Below are 20,752 nucleotides of genomic sequence, written 5' to 3'. Positions count from 1 at the left end.
GAGTACTGCCATCGACAATGTTGTCACCAACATTCCTGACCTGACAGTCTCTGTTTTGAACACTGCAATCTCTGACCACTTTGCGCAGGAGGCCGTGGTTCATGGGTGCAAACTGGAAAGTCAAAATTCTAAATTTAAAGTTGCCAGGACAATTCGGCCCCAAAATATTCACCACTTGAATGAGATTTTGGAAGTCGAGCCTTGGCAGTTTTTAGACAAGTTTGGTAATGTCGATGACATGTATGCAGCATTCAGTGATGGTTTCAACTATTACCTGGATGTTGCTTGTCCGTTCAGGAGGACCAAAGTCAATCGCAAACCACAAAAAGGTACGTGGGTGACTAAGGGAATTCTTGTGTCTCGAGAGAAGCTAAAATTTTTTCACAAAATTTTCATTGGAACCCAAAACGAAAATTTCAAAACTTTTTTCAGAAATTACCGAAGGATCTATAAAAAAGTTATACGAGCAGCTAAAGCGTATGATGTAAATAGAGCCTTGGGTAACTGCGAAAACTTCTCAAAAACTGCTTGGAAAATCATAAACGACTTATCTCGAGATACAAATTTGAGCAAAAACACCAAAGAAATTGCAATCAGAATTGAAGACAAAATTGTTGAAAATCAAGCTCAAGTAGCAGACGAATTCAATAAGTACTTCTCTTCCGTTGCTACAGTGAACTCGGCGTTCACTGAACCTCGGTTCGGTGGGGGAGATGCTGTTGAACCAGTTGCATCCATGGCTTTGGCTCCTGTGTGTGAGGGGGAGGTAGAACGTGTGATACAAGGGCTGAACTAAAAAAAAACGTGTGATGCCAGCGGGATGTCAGTGTGGCTTCTCAAACGTTGCTTCAGGCACATAGTGAGACCACTCACAAAACTGATAAACTTTTCTTTGGAAAAGGGAACTTTTCCGTCTCTCCTGAAGACGGCCAAAGTTATCCCGATCTTCAAAAAGGACGATCCTTGCCTTGCAAGCAACTATCGCCCAATCTCAATTCTGCCTGTGTTTAGCAAAATTGTTGAAAAGATTTTTTATGAAAGACTTGCAAGCTTTTTAGAAAATAACAAAATTCTGAATCCAGAACAATTTGGATTTAGGAAAAACAGATCTACAGTGGATGCTGTGAACAACCTCCTGGACAATGTTGTCGATGGAATGGAAGGACGAGAACATGTGCTTAGCATATTCCTCGACCTATCCAAAGCTTTTGACTGTGTGCATCATGAGACACTGTTGCACCAGTTGGAGAAATGCGGCGTGCGGGGGCTCTCGCACTTGTGGCTCGCTTCTTACCTCAAGGATCGAGACCAGTGCGTGGAGATCTCGAACGTTGTTTCAAACAAAATTAAAATGACCCACGGTGTCCCTCAGGGCTCCATCCTTGGGCCTCTCTTGTTTCTAGTTTACGTCTGTAGATTGAAATCAGTGATCCAGCATGGAACGCTGGTTCAGTATGCTGACGACACTACTCTCTGTCTCAAAAACAAATCAACCCAAGATCTGGAAATCAATTCTTTCATAGAATTGAATGCATGCATTCAGTATTTTGCTGAAATAAACCTGAAAACAAATCAGTCTAAAACAAATGTCATACATTTTAGCCTTCGACAAAATGATCACACAGCGCACCCTGCTGTGTTTGTGGATGATGTTCGTTTAGAGGAAACTGATTCCACAAAGTTTTTGGGAATGTTCCTAGATAGAGGACTGACCTGGGCTGATTATGTGGACAATGTATGTGCTAGAGTAGCCTCAGGCATATATGCCTTGCGGCATTTAGCAAAGTTTTGTTCCCTCAGAGTTTTAAAAATGGCCTATTTCGGCTTAATCCACCCACACTTTGCGTATGGAGTGAGACTCTGGGGAGGTTGTGCCAGAAACAAAATGGAAAGAGTTTTCAAGCTCCAAAAAAAAGCAATCAGAATCATTGCAAAGCTGAATTATAGAGAGTCGTGTAGGGAATCTTTCAGGGAGCTGGGGTTGCTGACTTTGCCCTGCCTCTACATTCTTGAGGTGATCACGTACTGCAAATCAAAGTGTGATTTGGTTCGTGGCGGTGACGTTCACCAATATGGGACAAGAGGCAGGGACAATTTTCGAACTAGTCAATACAGATTGACGTTATCACAACACCTCCCGCAACAAGTTGGTGTCAGACTCATCAACAAGCTCCCTGAGAGTATAAAAAATTCCATCAATCAAAATCAATTAAAAACTCGTCTCAAATGCCTTTTGGTGTCAAAAGCGTTTTATTCTGTCGATGAATTCATGATGAGCCGCTGGGAGGTCTAAATTTGCACAGTATTTAAATAATCAGTTTGTATGTGTTTGCTCTGGATCTGGAGTCGGTATGTATATGTTTGCTTTGGATCTGGAGTCAGTTTGAATGTGCCTGAGCGAATGTATGAATTGTAAGTGTGAACGTGTATGAAGGTATAGTTGGGACTATTTATTTTTGTTTATGACGATTGCGATACAATGTTAAATTGCTTTTAAAATGCAATAAAGAGATTATTATTATTATATTATTATTATTAAAAACTAAACACGAGTACAGGTGTGCGTGCGCGTCCGCGTTTGTGCGCGTGTGTGTTTTGAAATTTATAGTTGAGTGGTCAAGCACTGAGAATCACATAGAGCTCTCTTGAAGGAAGCCAAGGAAGCGCAGAAAAAGTCCATGTGTTCTGGTAGCAAGCATCCAAGTCTCTGCATCCTAATCACAGGACTGTTGGCTGCATAGGAAGTTGTCACCGAAGTTCTTGCAAAAAGGACTCTAGATCTTGTGCCAGTGGGAATTTGGAAATTTATTTTCTGTAGCAGGTCTGGGCAATCGATGATCCGTTAACCAGCTTGTACAAGAAGAGAACGTCATGGATGGAGCGTCTTGTTTCAAGTGAAGGTAAGTTAAGATAAGACGAAATCACTTGTTCTGGGAAATCCAGATACCTAAATCCAAGGCGCACTCCCGCAAGTCTCAGGAACCTCCTCTGCACCATCTCAATGCTATCCCTCAAGTACAACTGGCGAGGGGACCACACCACGCAACAATATTCAAGGTGTGGTCTTATCAAGCAGCAATACAGCGTCCTCAAGACGCGCAGGTCGGAGAAAGGCTTAGAAACTCTGAAGAGAAGACCAAGAATTTTGAGGGCTCTGCTGCATGTGGTCATAACGTGTTGCTCCCAACTTAGATTGGTGGTAAATATAACACCAAGATCCTTGGTTTCACTAACCCTGACCAATGGTGTATCCGTGATTGAATAATCAAATATGATTGGGTTCATGGTGCGATGAAAAGTAATAGAGGTTCATTTGCTGATATTGAAAGACATTTTGTTCGTGCTACACCACCGGATAACCAAGTTGATGTCCTCCTGCAGCAGAGCCGCATCATGGTCGGTAGAAATCTTCATGAATAATTTTATATCGTCGGCAAAGAGCAGGTGGTTGCATTTGAGGGCATTAACGACATCATTAATGTATAGGTTGAACATGATGGGGCCTAGGTGAGAACCCTGTGGGACGCCAGATGAAGCTGGAAAGCTGTGGGACAAGGTATTCTTGTATCTAACCTGAAGCATGCGCCCACGCAGGTAACTGTCAAACCAGTTGAGAAGAGGTCCTGTGAAGCCATAAGCCTCAAGTTTGCGGATCAAGATGGAGTGGCATACCCTGTCGAAAGCCTTTGAGAAGTCCAGCTCTATTGAGTCCACCTGCTGTCTTTGTGCAAAAGCCTCTATGATGTAGGTTTGAAACTGAAACTGTACGAGGTTAGTGGTTGTTGAGTTGTTAGACAAGAACCCGTGCTGACTTGGATGTAGCATATTTCTGACTTGGAAAATAATCTTATTTAGGACAAGTCTCTCAAATACCTTTGCCAAGATTGGTAATATTGTTATGGGTCTATAATTTCTTATGTCACTGGAAGAGCCATTTTTGTGAATGGGCACTATATGACCTATTTTGAAGATCTCAGGGAAAACTCCGCCGGATAGAGATTTATTGTATAAATTGATGAGAGGTTGAGCAAGCAGTTCTGCGCAGTGTTTAGTTACGGATGGAGGAATTGAGTTTGAACCTGGGCCCTTGGTGACGTCGTGACTGTTGAGCACCTTCAATACATCCTGGGTATTAAAGTGGCAGGAGGATATCACGTCTTGGGAAAGTGAATTAGAGCAATCCATTTGTGATTTGTTATCATCAGGAGAATACACTGACGCAAAAAAGTCAGCAAACATATTTGCTATGACGTTATTGGATTGAGACGAGTTGCCATCAATGTGCATGGTAGTCGCAGTGCAGGTGGTATTTACTTTCTTCAAATAACTCCAGAAAGCCTTTGGGTTTTCGTTGATTGAGCTCTGCACCTTGTTGATGTATTGGTCAAAACAGGTTGCTGATAGGGTCTTGCATTGTGCTCCAACTATGGCGAATCGAGTATAGCTAGACTGAGATAAAGAATTTTTATACCGTTTATGTAAGACTTTCTTTTGAATGGTAAGATGAATGAGCTCCTTGGAGGACTTTGTGATAGGAGAGTTTCTCAATACACTCTCCGATATAGTGTCAACAAACGCCTTGAAAGCTACATTTATGTCTTCATGGCAGGTGACGATTTCCCAATCCAAGTCCTGTAGCTCTTGCAGGACCTTCACATTGTCACAGCGTCTCACATTAGTGTGGTAAGTGACATTTGGACGAGACGACGTTGGCAGTGACGTTTTTAAAGACAGTGAAGGATGATGGTCGTCCTCAGGAAGTACTGGATCAGGATCACGACATGTCGCAATATCTTGATAAGAGGAGAAGACAAGGTCAAGTATTACACCTCTGCGATTAGGAACACAGTTAATTTGCGTAAGGCCAAGCATGGTCGCCATATTTCGCAAGTGTTGTGACGGTCCAATGCCATTCACATTTGAGGAGGTCCAGTCCATGTTCGGTAGGTTAAAATCACCCATCAAAATAATGTTGTAGAAACCATTGGAGTTAATAATCTCTTCAAGTGCATCAGAAAGGCTAATGTAAGTCGCAGCGGATTATTTGGGTGGAATATATATGCCACCTAGAAGCATTTTCACACCAGGGCACAGATGGATGGAAACAGACAGCTTCGAAAGGAGTATCAGTGAGAACCTCTGAGCAATTTATGTTTTGTGATATAGCAACCACAACCCCACCTCCACTAGCCTTTTTACTGGTTTCAGGACTTCTATATTTCCTGAACACCTGGTGGTTAAGAAAGCCAAGGTCACTTGTGCATATGTTCGGTGTAAGGTTAGTTTCAGTGAGTACGAAAATATCGAGCATGCAAGAAGCTACCGATTGACGAAGTTCAATAAGTTTGGACCTCAGTCCATTAACGTTTTGATAGTAGATGTCTAGGTAAGTTGATCCGTTAGAAGGTATTAGTTTTTTGACTTTTTAACAATGTGTGGGGTACCATTTATGTACTTCATGGTGAGGTCATTTTCACCGTTTTCAGTTCGGGATTTCAGGCTTTGACGGAGCCCATCGAGATACTTCCGTTCTTTTAGTGTCCTATCGTAGGAAATAGAGACCTCTGCTAAGCGAGGATCAGATTCTTGAAATCCGTCAGTTGATAATCTTTTGAAGAAATCTCTTGCTTCGGCTGGCGTATTCAAGATGAGTTTGATGGGACGAGGATGCTTAGATGAGGATTTCCCAATCCGATAGAAAGTAAATTTGTCTATAGAGACGTTAGCAGCCGTCAGAATATTTTTAATTAGATCCAAATCGTAAGCCTTCTTGACAGACACCTGAGAGCTTTGGCTTTCAGGAGCATTGAAAATAATAATGTTGGATTGTCTAGCTGTGCGATCGACCATCTCGGAGTACACTTCATCAACAGACAACGTTGGGGGTATGTTTCCTTGTTTGGCCATCTTCAAGTGGATGTTTGACATCGACTTCTACCTTACATAGACGTGGCTCGAAATCCGACATGACCTTCGAGAGTTTTTCGAGGTCATTTTTCAGGGAAGCAATGTTGTTTGAAATCGGCTCGATGTCGGCTTTGGTTGCTAGAGAGTCCATTTTCTTCCGAATATCTTCTAAAATGCATGTAGAGGAGGCGGGAGCTCTTCCCGCATTGCTACAGTCAACTCTGTTGCAATGCCATTTCAATGACGTATCATTAGAGTAGCGCCTGTAGTTAGACGAATTCAATTTAACGCATTCAGAATGGAACCGTCTGTCGCAATCATCGCCCTTTATGCCTTTATCGCTTTCGGACACAACAATCATGCAGTGCGCACAAATTAATAGGGAATTCATAGTTGATTGAAGGCCTCAAGAAAAAAGAAAACAACTTTGTCCAGGTTAGTTATAATATGACATCTGTGTTGGTAAACGATATCTGTGTGTATTAAGGACCCGAATATAAAATTCACTGTACATTTCACAAAGACAAATATCATACAAGAATACAAGTAACTTTAAAAGGCAAATATGGTTAAATAACCTGTCACATACACATTTAGGTTATGTTTATATTCTTGCTACCAAGCACTGGAATTTGGGAATCCTTGAATTATATTTCCTTGTAAAAGCAAATGGCAGCCTAGCAGTTCATCGAAGAAGCTTGCTTAAAATTAAACTCAGAACAAAAACATAAATATTTGCTTTAAAACTCATAAAACAATAATACAACAAATGTTTTGACACCTGTTTTTTGAAACTTTTTCAGTAACTTGACTGTGGTAACAAGGCATGGCTTCGGAAAATTCACTGGAACCAGAAGTGCTCATACAGGTGGAAAGCCTACGAAATTGCGATCCAAGCCGTGGATAACTGCTAGTACATTTGTGAATAAATGAAAGATTGGTGAAAAACGGTAAAATTTAAAGGGAACATATGACAGCAGTACAAGTGTATTCTCTTGAGTAAGACAAAAAATATTAACTACGGGATTTAATGAACAATTACAGATAGGGATTGAAAAATGTATTAAAACGGATCATGTTATAATGTGTGGAGATCTCAGTTTTAGGAGCATGCGGAGAAGATCACCCTAAAAATGTCCTACAAAGCATACATTAATAGAAAATACTCAAGCCAATGTTCCTGAATAATCAATCTCCGCGTTGTACTGCTAATCTCTTTCAAATTAAGATCTCTTTTATAAATTTTCAAAATGGACCAATAATCAATAGAATTTATTGAAAAATTTAAACTTTGAATGGTTAACAGGTTCTAGCCTACAACTTGCAAAGTGGAGTAAAAAAGAAGAAAATTTGAATGTTGCGTTTAGCTTCATCTAACAATCTAACGCTGTCAAAGACTCGAGTCATGTTTGTCTGAAGAGATAAAAGAAGAGATTTCTAACGTTCCGCTAAGAAGAAAAGTAAGCTGGAGCTAAACTCAACATTCAAAGTGAATGAGACTTTCTCATCTTACCTACGTTATGTGAAAGAAGATTATCGGTTAGTAGTAAAGCTCGAGTCTCCTGCAGGCCGATGTGCGAGTATTAGAATAAGCGCCTTAGTTACTACACTAATCGTACATTGTCACAATAATCTTTCACTAACACTGTAGACTTCACACTCAAGCCGACTGGAAAATGAAACTCTCTTGTTTTATTGGGTGCACATGCTTTCACCTCTGTAACGTTGTAAATGGGGAAGCAGACTCACTAACTTTCCGCTAGTAATTAACCTCTTATAGCTCAGTAGTACACTCGGTTTAGCTTTTGTTATGGCCGTTAATATTTCAAGAATATATTTATGTACGCTGCTTAGACGCAGTGTGAACAGAAAATGTTACGTGATTATAATATATTTAAGTATTCATTATATCAATTACGAAGTGTTACAGAAGTAATGTATATTGGTTTTATTTTCAGAGAATATTGAAACAAGATTATGGTTTGTTGTTGTAAACTGATTAAAACGTAGTATTACACAAATTCAATATTCTTCAGCTTGTACTGTATACTTTATATTCATGAAACAAATAGCATAAAGATTAAAATTTAAGACTTCAATATCCTCTAACAATATGTGAAATGAGCGCTTTCTTACAACTTGTAAAACCTTTCATCAAAACATTACTAATTTTTACTCTGGCAATTTCTAGTTACACGGTCATGGCATTTCAAATGGAAAATACGTAACATTGTCTAGTTTGTGCAAGACTGAAAAATTATATATTTAAAACAAGTTTTCATTCGCTCTGGTTGAGAAAGATATGTGATCAATGAATCTGAACCAATGATTTGATATTAAAAAAAGAAATCGTATCATAAATATTAAATTTTTCACATAATCATACATTTTATCAAATGAAAGATTGGTTTTATAATCATTACACGGATAAATTATTGGAAAGCTTTCATGAAAGTATGAACAAAATAACCTTCTTCTGGATATAGTAATTTTCCAGTAAAGGGAATGAAATGCAAATATGTTGCGAGAAGCTAACTCGCAAATGAGTTTCCCGTAGTTCTGTGTATATATTTCCTACTTTATTAACTGACAATGCTAGCTATTGTTTATTAACTTTTGCTGTTACTATAGTTGTATTCAAAATATCTCGGAAAGGGCACATGACTACTTGGATAAAAATGTTATCAACCTTTTATGTACTTATAATCGTTTTAAATATCAGTTCGCCTCCATGAACCAAATAAAACATTATAATATTTAAAACTTCTGTGTGATGTTTATGCTTCGAGTTATTAGTTCCAGCATAGTTCCGCAGTAAATGTACTCATTTCTTCATAAATACATCAAGGAAGAGATATAGCGGCTGTACGCTGTGGTGGAGAATCTAAGAGCCACACATCTCGCTAAGAGGTGCCTCGCCACATACCCAAACAGCGTACTACAGCCTAACAGACACGACTGCCTCATAAATTAAATATCCCACCCGTTCCCAAAACTAGTTTTTTTAAACATTTTACTCCAAATTGAATTAATCCATTCAACTACTAAAAAGCGCTCAAGAGTACAAGAATGTCATCTAGCCATCAGTTATTGGGAGTTTTTCTAAGAATTTGTATCCCAAATAGGACTATTGCTATCTGCCTTCTGTTTGTCCGACTTACAACAATAAGATTTTTTAGAAATCTAAAAGGAATTAATCTTAAGGATGATAATGATCATCGGCCATGCAGAATTTGGTGGAAACCGAAATGAGAGGGTAACGAAAAGTTTAAAATAATTTTAGCTTGACACATTTAAAACCAACCGTAAGACACAAAGATAATAGTTATAGTTCTTTTACAACTAAACAACTAGAATCAACCAAACGTGTCTGACGTGAAATAATTATCCGAACAGATTGTCCTTTCATATTCTTAGCCCTTTTGACGTCTTCCAATTCGGCCCCAACAGTGTGAGGCTGATAATTTTTTTGCTGTGTGTTTTGATGTTTGTGTCCTCTACCCATTTCAAGATAAAATAGATTGTGTGCTTATGCAATACAAATTGTCTCTCGGCTCCTGAAATGTGACCGAGAGCTCTTGAGTTATAATTTTAGAATTCAAACTTGTAGCTGAAATCTTGTGCCTTGAGTTATTGGATCACCCTGAATGGCATTGTTGCTTTTGATTTCAAAGTGATTACTGGATTATGTGTGATTTGAGTATTATGTGTTTTTGATTCTTTAAAACCGAGACTTCTAATTGTTAGGTCTCTGTAAAATAGAGCTTTCAGTGTATAAATCTCCACAGTCCAAGATCCGTTAACCTCAAGCAAGTAGGGAACTTACTATGTAAAACAATTTCAGTGTTCTTTATTTAAAACATTTTTAATCTGTATATTATTTATGTAGATATTGAGCTTCATATACGAGTATAGGTCGTATTACTATAACCAAGAACTAGTCTTCTTTCCCTAAGTTGAAATCTTATCTCAAAGATGATGGGAAATCTAGATGATGAGAACTAATAAAGGATGTAGACTTTGGATACAGTCTCTCATATATCTTTTCTACTATCTTTTCATGAGTATTTCCTAAAGGTTTGTAGTGAAATTCGTCCATTTTTGGTTAGGTGTTCGCTGCTAGCTTTCTTGTTAGAGGAAACAACTATGTATGTGCGAGTAATTAGCAACAGAGCAAAGCCGTTTAGAAGAGGCAATTATAGTGTCTGTTAATGTGATCTGAAACTATACGAGAATAACCGTATTTGATTTATGATGTTCATAATTTCTGCGACCATTTTTTACTAGCTGTATATTTATTAAAGCACATGCTTTAAAAGAGTTTATTGCAAACCAGTTTTACACGTTACGTAACTTATTACTCATTATGATATTAAGTTATATTTTAAATTACGTATTAAATTACTTATTTACGTTTTTATGACTTTTCCAGTTAATTCACCAAAACATAAAAGAATGACTAGATTTAAAATAAAATAATTTTAATTGATGTCACTCATATCTGTTATATTATTAACTCCTAATTACGGGGTTATCTATGTATTTGTGTAATAAAACCCTGTTTTAAATTATTATATTGCCATACACGTGGTTTGGTATTCAACCATCATCAGTGTACATTAACCTCTGAATAAATTGTAAACAATTAAATACATACATGTGGACTATTTATACACATATTAAATTTATATGAAACAGTTGTAATTTTGATTAGTATGCTTTATTTAATATTTACATTTTTTTCATCTAAAAATATCGCATTGTGAAAAAAACAAACACAATTTTTAAACACGTGTATGGCAATAAAATACTTAAAGAGGGTTTTAGTTGACTTTTCATTATACTAATTTTAATTGAAGTTAAATGTATTTACAGTATGCGTCGTAAATAATGACAGTCATGACAGTCTGTTCCACAGGAATAACAAGTAATTATTTTTTCTAAATGAAAATTATATAATGAAATCATTTTCATTAATGCTTAAGTACAAATATATAAAGTGCATACATCTAATAAAAGGATTCTTTCAAATAAAAGCACTTTGTTTAAGTACATCCACAAAAGTAGAGACGCTTGTGAAGCTGTACATTGCTAACTATTTTACCAGTGACATATTTGCGCTCATTTAACTAAGTCAATCAGTTTGTAGATTGAAACAAACGTCTCTTTATATTGGTCACAAAGACAGTTTAAATTTAATAAATTACTCTTTGAATAATTTATTACCGCTACACCCAACTGCTATATCAGGAGCGCACGTGTGGAAACAGTGTGAATCGGTCTCCTCTCAGTTTCATGGCTATTGGCTACCAGATCGGATTTAACGCCCGAGAAAACATAGCAGGAGGTTGAATTTCAATTCACAGAACTGATAATCATTAGTTTGGCTATCTTTGAATTATATCACAGGAAAATGATATGAAGAATTACAAAAGAAACTAATTAAATCTGTTCAGAACAACAATTGTAAAGCGCCGAAGTATATTTACCCCCATGCCCTCAGGATCAAAAGTAAAAGGATGGCCTTTAGTATTGTTACATACAGAGGATAAGATTTATTAAATTTTTCTCGTGTAAAATATAATCATTATTGGCTGAGAGTTGTTGAAGATTGCATATGTAAACTTTTATATGTAAAAAGTTGTGCATGTGATCCAATTTCTGCAATGGTAAAAATTAGTTTTGGGATAGTGAATGTACAACCAAAGGATTTAGTTACGAATCAATTGAAACCAAACATAGACAAACTATGGCTGACAGAATTTATCTTTGTCTGTAGGGGAATCTAAAATTGTGTTGTATCTGTCTGTCTGCTGGCAGGTCATTTCAAAATTAATAGCTAGGAGCTATAGATTAAGAATTTTGCGTGCAACTTCACCGAAGCTTAAAGTGGTGTGGCGTACTAGTATTTTTTGTTTATAAAAGGCAAGCGCAGAGAACCTTCAGAACAAATTTTTATGTTAAGACCAATTGCAATAAGTACACGTAGTTAAGATACTAATACTAAGTTAAGATATTAATTTAACAATATTGTTTTCGTATTACTATAAAATACTAAAACTTCAAATCAAAATTGTACCTTTTCAACTATTTTCCTTGTATAAAAATAGTCCTTCCGGCTTAGCCGGAAGAAGTAGGTAGCTTTTGTAGTAACTGAAATATTACTACGTAATTTATTCTTAAGAGATTTATATGTACCTAATATTTCAAAACCGTTCGGGTTACAAAGAAAGTCTTAGTAAAAAGGTGTAGGAAATGCTAATAACGATATATAAAACTTTCAAAACAAAAATATGTGCATATCCGGTTCCACTTGATTATGGCCACTGTATAAACGCACATAACAAAGTTTAAATTTCAGTTTCACACGTGTAGTTCCATTCCTCTCGTATTAAGATTAAAATTAAATCGCTATAACCTGATAAACTTTAAAACCAACGCAAAGAAATTTAAAACCAATTAAACTATCTCGTAAAGTTTATTTATAGAAGAACTCCACCCCACTGTCTTTATTTTAATAGTTGTCAACTATTGCAATTGCATAAAATATTCTAAGAAACTATAAAATGTTATAAAAACATTCATTCTCTCTCAGAGTTTCTCAATAAGAATACGGTAACTGGTGCTTCAAAAGAAACTTCTGAAATATTTAGATACAAGCGGTACATAATTTTTAGTTGAAAATGCTGCCAAGTAGTTGCTTCGTAAGATAGTGTTTCGGTCATAGACTTGGGGCTTCACCCACTGGCTTTTAAAATTCGATACTATTTTAATCTAAGAAAATATTAAAGTAAATCTGATATAATTTTGCACAGAAGTTACTTCATATTAGCTCCTGTTACCGACAGGTCAACACAACTATAATCTATTGTATTTTAAAAGTAAAAATATAATAATAATTTAAAAGTAATTTCGGATATGAAATATCTCTTGATTGCCATCACTTATCTCAGAAATGCCTGGAATGTCATTTAAAAAGGCACGCCTATTGCGCTTTGTTATAGGCTCTTCTGTGAGGATGTGCGAGAGGAAGCGCAGATTATAGTTATTACATTATATTAACCATTGTGAGAAGAATGTCGATATCTTCATTATTATACGTTACAATAGTGGATACATTAAGTTTCTTGAATTGATATATTTCCTTTTCTAAAAACTTTCTACACGTTGATTCTAAAATGGCCAGTGTATGAATTACTGTTCAATGTAATACAATAATTTAATTAACAACATTTTTTCCGGAATTAAAATTGTTTGCTTGTAAATGATCCGATGCCAAATATATCATTGGCTACATATAACATTCAAAATAAGCGCCTACGAAAAATATAACCACTACATGGCACGGATTAATTTTTATAGTTAAGGGGAACCGGGAGGCCCTATCCTCGCAATGTTAAATTATACATATTAAGGTACACTTTTCTCATAAACTATTTAAGCTATAAGGTTGAAATTTTTTTACATACTCTTATACTTGTTGTAATACTATGTGACTAGAATTACATTGGTGTGACGTTAGGAAAAAGAATTGAAATTTATTTTCTAAATTGAAAATTTTTAACACGTTTTTTTAAACTTATTATTTAATATTTTTAAATGTGGAAGAGTTAGAGTAATAATTTTAGTGCCGTATTTTGGCATTGGTACTGGAAATACTCACAAAAAATTTCAAACCTCTAGCTTAAATAGTTCCTGAGAAAAGTGTACCTTTGTGTGAAAAATATAATTTGCGGAAAAACGCATTTAAAGTAAGTAAACATACCTTAGGCCTAGAACATCCCTGCTCCGTAGTCTGGATCATCTGCATTGCCTTCCTCCTCTTCAATAAGTTTTATTTTAGCTCTTCTTTCTTGCCTTGCAGTTTTAGTAATGTCCTCAGCTGCTTTTTCAGCTTTACGGAGTCGCGTTTTCTCCATTCCTTTCAGAGCGTCAATCGAACGTTGACAGATTTTTAGCCCTAACTCTTTATATAAGTTCAACTTTCCACAATGGCCAGTATTAAAAGATAATACACTGTCAAACACTCCTAGTTGTAATGTATTTAACCTAATGAAGGTACTTTTTGGCAATTTTGACCAAACAACATGGTTAAGACTTTCATTAACATTTTGTGTTTGTTCATGAAGGCATTTTGATAGTAAGTCATCACTTGTCAAATCTCTATAAATGCTTTTCATAGCTAGCAAGACGGCCCTGGAAGTGGAGTATTGTGCTTGTAGACAGTATTTAGAGCTTTGGATTTATTATAACCACACCACGATTCGGCTCCAGTCGGACAAAGGCCGTGCTGAGGGTTTTCAACTGTAGATAACCTATGGAAATAAGTGGCCCAAATATTTTTTTTCATTTCTGAGACTCCTTTCTTATCTGACACTGCTCTTCTAATAGCTAATCCATAGTAATATTGTAGCTTGTCAATTTCTACATCTGTCAGTCTGCCCTTCCCTCCGATTACCTTACCGTCATCGAGCTTCATTCCTTTCATATCCCTTTTTAGTTTTCTTAACCTAGATCCCATTCGCTTCTGGACATGTCCAATGCATTCAAGTTTGGCTATTTCAATATTTTCACCATATGGTTTATTTTTTATTACACTCTGAAAACCTTTACTGTCTCCATCGCCTAAATATTTGGTGTATCTAACTCCTTTACTAACTGAATTTTGAAATATTTTTATTGCCCCTTCCACCTCCATACCACCACTTGACCCTTCATAGTTTTTAGTACAAACATGTTCTTTTGGTTTTTTATTGACATTCTTAGACTCTGTACATATCTGACAATACTTAGACATAATAGCAACATCCAATACCCTACCCGTATCAACACTTGTTACACTTACAATCCCGTTCAACGATTTGTGTCCCCGCCTTTGCCAAGAACCGCAAGTAACTAGTATAGCAACTGTAAGATCTGTACAGCCTTCATTTTCTTCTACAGCTTCTGATATAGCTTCTGTCATACTCTTTTCTGCACAATTACTAATACCTGTCCTCAAAATTTCTGTATAAGGTCCATACTTATCTGGGGGAGAAGGCAAATCTAACAACGAACACAAAATACTGCCGGCTGCAGGACTTTTACCAATGGTTCTTAGGGCATAGATGAATTTTAAATTAATGTCATATTTATTGCTAGGTGTAAGGCTTGCATTCCTAAACTCATAATGACTTCCACACAAGCTACAGTCTAAAATAGTTTTTACAGCAAGGCCATGTCTTTCGTTGTCAGAAGTATTCAGCTCGATGCAATTATCGCCATTACAGTTTTTGCAACGAGCAAAACATTTTATGGCATTACTTAGAATATCTAAGTCAAAAATACAGTTTCCATTGCCACTAGTTTCAAACTGTTTGTATTGATCAAAAGTAATCTTTTTTGATGAAGAACTTTTATTAGGCCTACCTTGAGATGAATTCAAAGGAGTTGATTGTTCATTAGCTTCAACTAGGCCTATGTTGGTTCGGTTAGTTACATTATTAGATATTTTCTGTGTAAATCTGTTCCCATGGAATGTAGATTTCTTTTTGTAAGAAACTTTTACACGAGGCATAGCTTCAAAACTAACACAGAAACTCACACTAAATAAACGAATGTAATACTTTTACCTTCACTGTAAACATCAACATAACCATAAACAACAAGAAGGAAGATTAGTTACAGATGTCACATGCAACAATAAGCATTCTAAACAGCTGCTATCAAGTTAGCCAACTAGTAAAACGAAAATTACAAGCCCAATTCTTTAGAACTGGTACTATAACAAGTGACCAAAAGCAAGTAAGCTCCTGAAACGTGTGACCCGTAAATGTAATAAATATGTTATAGTGCATAATATTTAAGATATTAAAAAACTAATTACATATTCTGAAAGAGGACATTTCAAAACTATAAAAAAACATAAAAATATAAAAATGTCAAAAACATTATTTTTTTGCCTCCCGGCTCCCCTTGGGAAAGATTATTGAGATCATTCGTTTATAATATTTGTAAAGTATACTGCAAAAAAATATGTAAATACAAATGCAATTATCGTATTAAAACTATAACCAGTTTATAAAGATAACAAAATTCGTGACACTGTATCTAGCAGAATGGATTGTTAGCAGAATTTCATCTACCGATTATTTTAAATACAGTTAGCCTTTCTGCGTCATTTTGTTTCAGTAATATAATTATTACAATTATTAGCTCATACCAGCACGCGATTTAAAAAAATCAGATTTCGTATCATACGTTGTCAAAACTCTTACGATAAAATATAATGGTCCTGTGTGATATTTTTCAAACGTAAGTAAACATACGATCAGGTTCATATTATTTCATTATTCATCATATTATTTCATTATTTCATTAGGGGATCATAGGTTGAGGAGCTAACTCTTACATCAAGTTTGGCGTGTATAGGAGCATTTCTGGTTCAAATTAGTTATATTTCTGATACCACAACTGAGTTTGCCTCGTTTCCCTAATCAATAAAATATATACATAGGTCTAAAAGCGATTTGGTCAAAAAACGTTTATTTCCAGCTATTGTAATTTACTTCAGGTCTAATATATTTACAGCGCCACAAATGAGTATGCCTCGTTGTCAACAACGAAGGACATATATTTAACTACTTAGAACTGAGAAGCCTACTCTGGTCGAAAAATGTCTAGTCCGTGCGTTTCAATTCACTCCTAGTCTATTTATTGCTTTAACCTGTTACCTGTTTTTACATTGTTAATACAATGTCTGACTGGAAAACTAATACAAAGGAGTTCACGGGGCTCTGTTCTTGGACCCCTTCTATTTCCACTTTACATACACAACATTAATTCAATCATATAAGGTATTCAAATATAAATGTTTACGCCGATGATTTAAAAACATATGTCCACTATTTACTTATTACTTAACAACGAACTATACACTTCTATATCACTAAAAAACTTGAATATTGAACTGATTAACTTTTAGGGCTAAAAGACATAGAGTTTTGGGACTGAATGAAAATATTACCCCAGCATTGATTTTAGGTAACTCGAGACTGATCAACCGTATTAACCTTGATACCACACAGAAAATAAGACTTAACAGTCGTGAACTAAAATACCAGGATCTAAACTGAATCTAGGATTGACTATGAATACAAGGCTAACACGGGCAGACCATGTAACAGTAAAATATAATAAAGCTTTTGCTTGGATCCATACTTAAAAGGAATTTGCTTTGTATTTATATTCAGTATTAATGTGGTGGTGCTTGTTAATACACTTATATTACCACACTTTAAATACTGTGAGGTTGTGGTCAGTGATTTGACTGTTGATTATTCGGACAGACCTCAGAGTTCTCAGAATTGCTGTAATAGATTTCGCCATGGGCACGTTTTACAATCTTTTCATCAAGTTTCACTCATAAAACTTCAAGAATTACGCCGATTTTATATAATTTCTGTTCTGCATTAAATTATTAAAACTAACACCACTATTTGCCTCTGTTGTTGTTTTTTTTTTAATTGTCTCTTTTACAGTGTTAGCTATTTTTATTAATCTTTCATTAAGAATTATGCTATTAAGTTCATGAGTTTTCTTGTATGAATTAAGCAATTTCGATTATATTTTATGATAAATTATAATTACATTAAAAGTTTATATGTATAACACAAACATACACCAACGAGTATTTAAGTACACACAGAGTTTTTTGTTCGTGTAAGTAAACACGATTAAAATAACTGATCAATAATTAATACAGGAATGTAAAAATTATATTAACACAATAATAAGTGGCCTATTATGACTGTTTAAATAAAACATACACCATTGCAAAATGTTTTTATACTTTGATATCGTAATTTATGAAAATTGCATCGATTGTTGGTTTGAAAATGAACCAGAAATTAAACACTTACATTATTTGTTTACTAAGCGGTGGTTAATTAATTGGAGTCCTTTCATTATGTAAAAGGTGCATCATCGAACGCAATTGGTAATGTAACTTTTAATTCTAATGTAGCATTCTATTTCCTGGAAATTGCTCTCTGACCATGATACTAATAATAAAAATTCTAGTTTGGTTTTCAAGCATTTTACTCCTCAATTACTTTAATTAATAGTTAGGCGATGTCGTAAAATTTGTTAAAGATTTCTATAACAATTCATAACATATATCTTATTATTTCAGAGAATTATTTTGCCATATATTAATGTACTTTAACCCTTGAAAACAAATAAATCAGTTAAGGTATTGTAGTGCCCAGAAAGTAAAAATCTTTATCGCACTTTGAAACTTCAAAGAGTAATTTATGAGGTCTCACAAAACTTAAAACAATTTAAAAAAAAAAAAAAAAAAAAAAAAAAAAAAAAAAAAAAAAAAAAAAAAAAAAAAACGTGTTTCTTAGTACATTTATAATAAACCATTTGGGAAATAATAAAAGAAAAAGGAGACTACAGTTGAGTGAAAGTGCATTGTTGGATAGTTAAAATTAAAAACAATACATAGTTAATGTTTTAAATGCGTTTTCTAGTATGTATGTAAAACTTATATTACATAACTTTAATATGCCCGTATTAATGATTTTTATTTGAATTGTAAGTGGTGCTCATGGAAATTAAGGAACATTAGTGATGTTAACATCTAATAAATGAACAGGGCTTATAACCGAATAATTAAAGTTTCGTGGGTGAATTATGACAACCATATGTAACCACCAAGTATTCAATTAGTCAGCCAACCAAGGTCTCCTCGAATATGTGTTTATAGTTTTATCAACTTAGAAGATAATATTATTATTTTAAAAACACCTTTCCCACTATTATCAAACAAGTTCGGATTCCAAGGTGGAAAGTCGACAATTGATTCAGTTGTGTCTCTATTGTTCTCTAAATTGCTCTCAGGCATTTTTGTACTGAGAAAATGGTAAAAAAATACTCCAACTCTGTTGCTGATGACGGCGTGGTATACACTAGTCTACTCAAATCTCTCTTATTGTGTAGCTTTTTGGGAAAGTTGTACAAACATAAATTTCTCTAGAAATTTTTAGTCTTAAAAAACCTTCAGAATAGTTGCTAACCTGCAACTTGTTACAAGAAAGTCGTGCAGACCAGCTTTAAAAAATCTGAAGCTGTTGGCATTGCCCTGCCTCTCTATATTTTGAAGACGTTTCTTTTTTCAGACAAAAGTATAATTCTACAAGAGGTAGCGACATGCATTCTTATAAATCTAGAGACAGGGATAACTATTGAATTGGGAGACACAGAACGTTAGCCTTCTCAGGCCAGAGTTCAAATTGTCAACCAACTGCCCAATTAAATTACAAATGATGCGATGCCTCAGGTATTTAAAACTTTTAAAAATAAAATTTGAGTATATAATTTACTTTGACGAGCATGTAAATGTTTACACGCAACTAAGTATACGATTATTTCTTAAAATTAAATTTGAGATAAAGGTAGTAAACGGACTGATTTAATTTTGAAAATCCTTCACCACTCAAACGCCCATTTTTTAACTCTCTATTGCTTACGCCTGTTAACTGGAGGTGTATGGAGACGATTGTGTGTGTTGTGGGTCGGTTGGCGAGTGCGCGTGCGGGCGATGGACGCGACACGGTGGATGAGCGCTCAAACCCAATCACTGCCACTGAGCGGTCCCTCAGTCGTCTACAAGTTGCGCGTCCCGCTCCACCTTCCCGCAGTCGTCCCGCACCCACATCGCGCGTGAACTTTATACTGCTGGAGTATGTGATGTTGTGTATGTGCTGACGTGTCGATCAAACATACTGTGTCCTGTGAGTAACAATATTTATTTTTCGAAATTCATAAATAGTTAAACATTCTTTTAGGTCTGCGGATTTCAACAAGATGATTTAATTTACTAATTGTAAAATTAAGCCATAGACTAGTAATATTTTTTTGTAATTCACCATTTTACTTCTTAAATGCCTGGTCTGAAGTTTTTCGATTCTAATCATATTAAATGAATTTTTGAAACGTTTTATATTAGCTATTAGAGGGTTACAACTGCTGTAACCTTAACTTTTATTTAAAGTTTTGTTAAAAAAAAATACATATTTTCTTCAAGAGACTCAAGTGCAAAGAACTGATAAGTGTAAATATGCGTGTATAATCACTTATCTGCTTAGCATTATCTATGAGAAACCCTAAAATATGTAATATAAAACTATTAATATAAAACATGTATTTCCCACCCTCTAATTTAATCTATTTTGACAATAGTATAAGACAATCTAATTGGAAGTTTGTAAAACAGGTTAAAGGTATTAATTACATATAAAGTTTACCTTAGAAACATTATAAACCTCGGCGTTCTTTGTAACTTGAACGTGTTCCAAATAGGCTTATTATCAAATATAACTAGTTTAATTATTCTTCAGTATCTGAGTATTTTTGGGTGGTATTCGTCCAATCTAATATTTATCAAGCACCTGTAAAATCTTACACTTATAGTCGTAAATTGATTAATCTAATTCATTACTGAACTTTATCTCTTTGTATCAGATTACGTGGCACTTGGAAATAATAATCGCCACACTTGTCAAAAATCTTTCAATGTTGAAGACGAGGATAAAAAAATTTAGAAATGGTATGTTAGGGGTGTCCCCTAGTTATTTTACATATGATTAGACTAAATTACAACTAGACAGTCTTAGTAGTTGTAGCGGCGTTTACGCACTTATAAATATCTCTTCCTTTTATTTCTTGTATAATTGATAATGAAACACAATTATTAATGTTAAATAGTTCATAAAGTATTAAAAACCAATGTTTGTATTACAAGTTCTCTTCATTGACTCATATTTAGTTTTAATAATCTTATGGTTAGTAATTTTAATAA

The 20,752-nt window shown here is 35.0% G+C and overlaps 1 protein-coding gene across 1 annotated transcript in view; it reads left to right on the top strand.

The window, feature by feature from the left end:
* The first annotated feature begins 19,557 nt into the window (after positions 1–19,557).
* The window catches only part of LOC124356796 (neuropeptide F receptor-like), a 46,798-nt gene continuing 45,603 nt past the window's right edge, over positions 19,558–20,752 (top strand). Inside the window, exon 1 of the mRNA XM_046808004.1 lies at positions 19,558–19,685. The gene's annotated coding sequence lies outside the window, so the exon portion shown is untranslated. The remainder of the gene's footprint in view (positions 19,686–20,752) is intronic.

The sequence above is a fragment of the Homalodisca vitripennis genome, chromosome 3 (assembly GCF_021130785.1).
Source record: "Homalodisca vitripennis isolate AUS2020 chromosome 3, UT_GWSS_2.1, whole genome shotgun sequence".
NCBI lineage: Eukaryota > Metazoa > Arthropoda > Insecta > Hemiptera > Cicadellidae > Homalodisca > Homalodisca vitripennis.
This window is presented reverse-complemented; position numbering and strand designations above follow the sequence as displayed.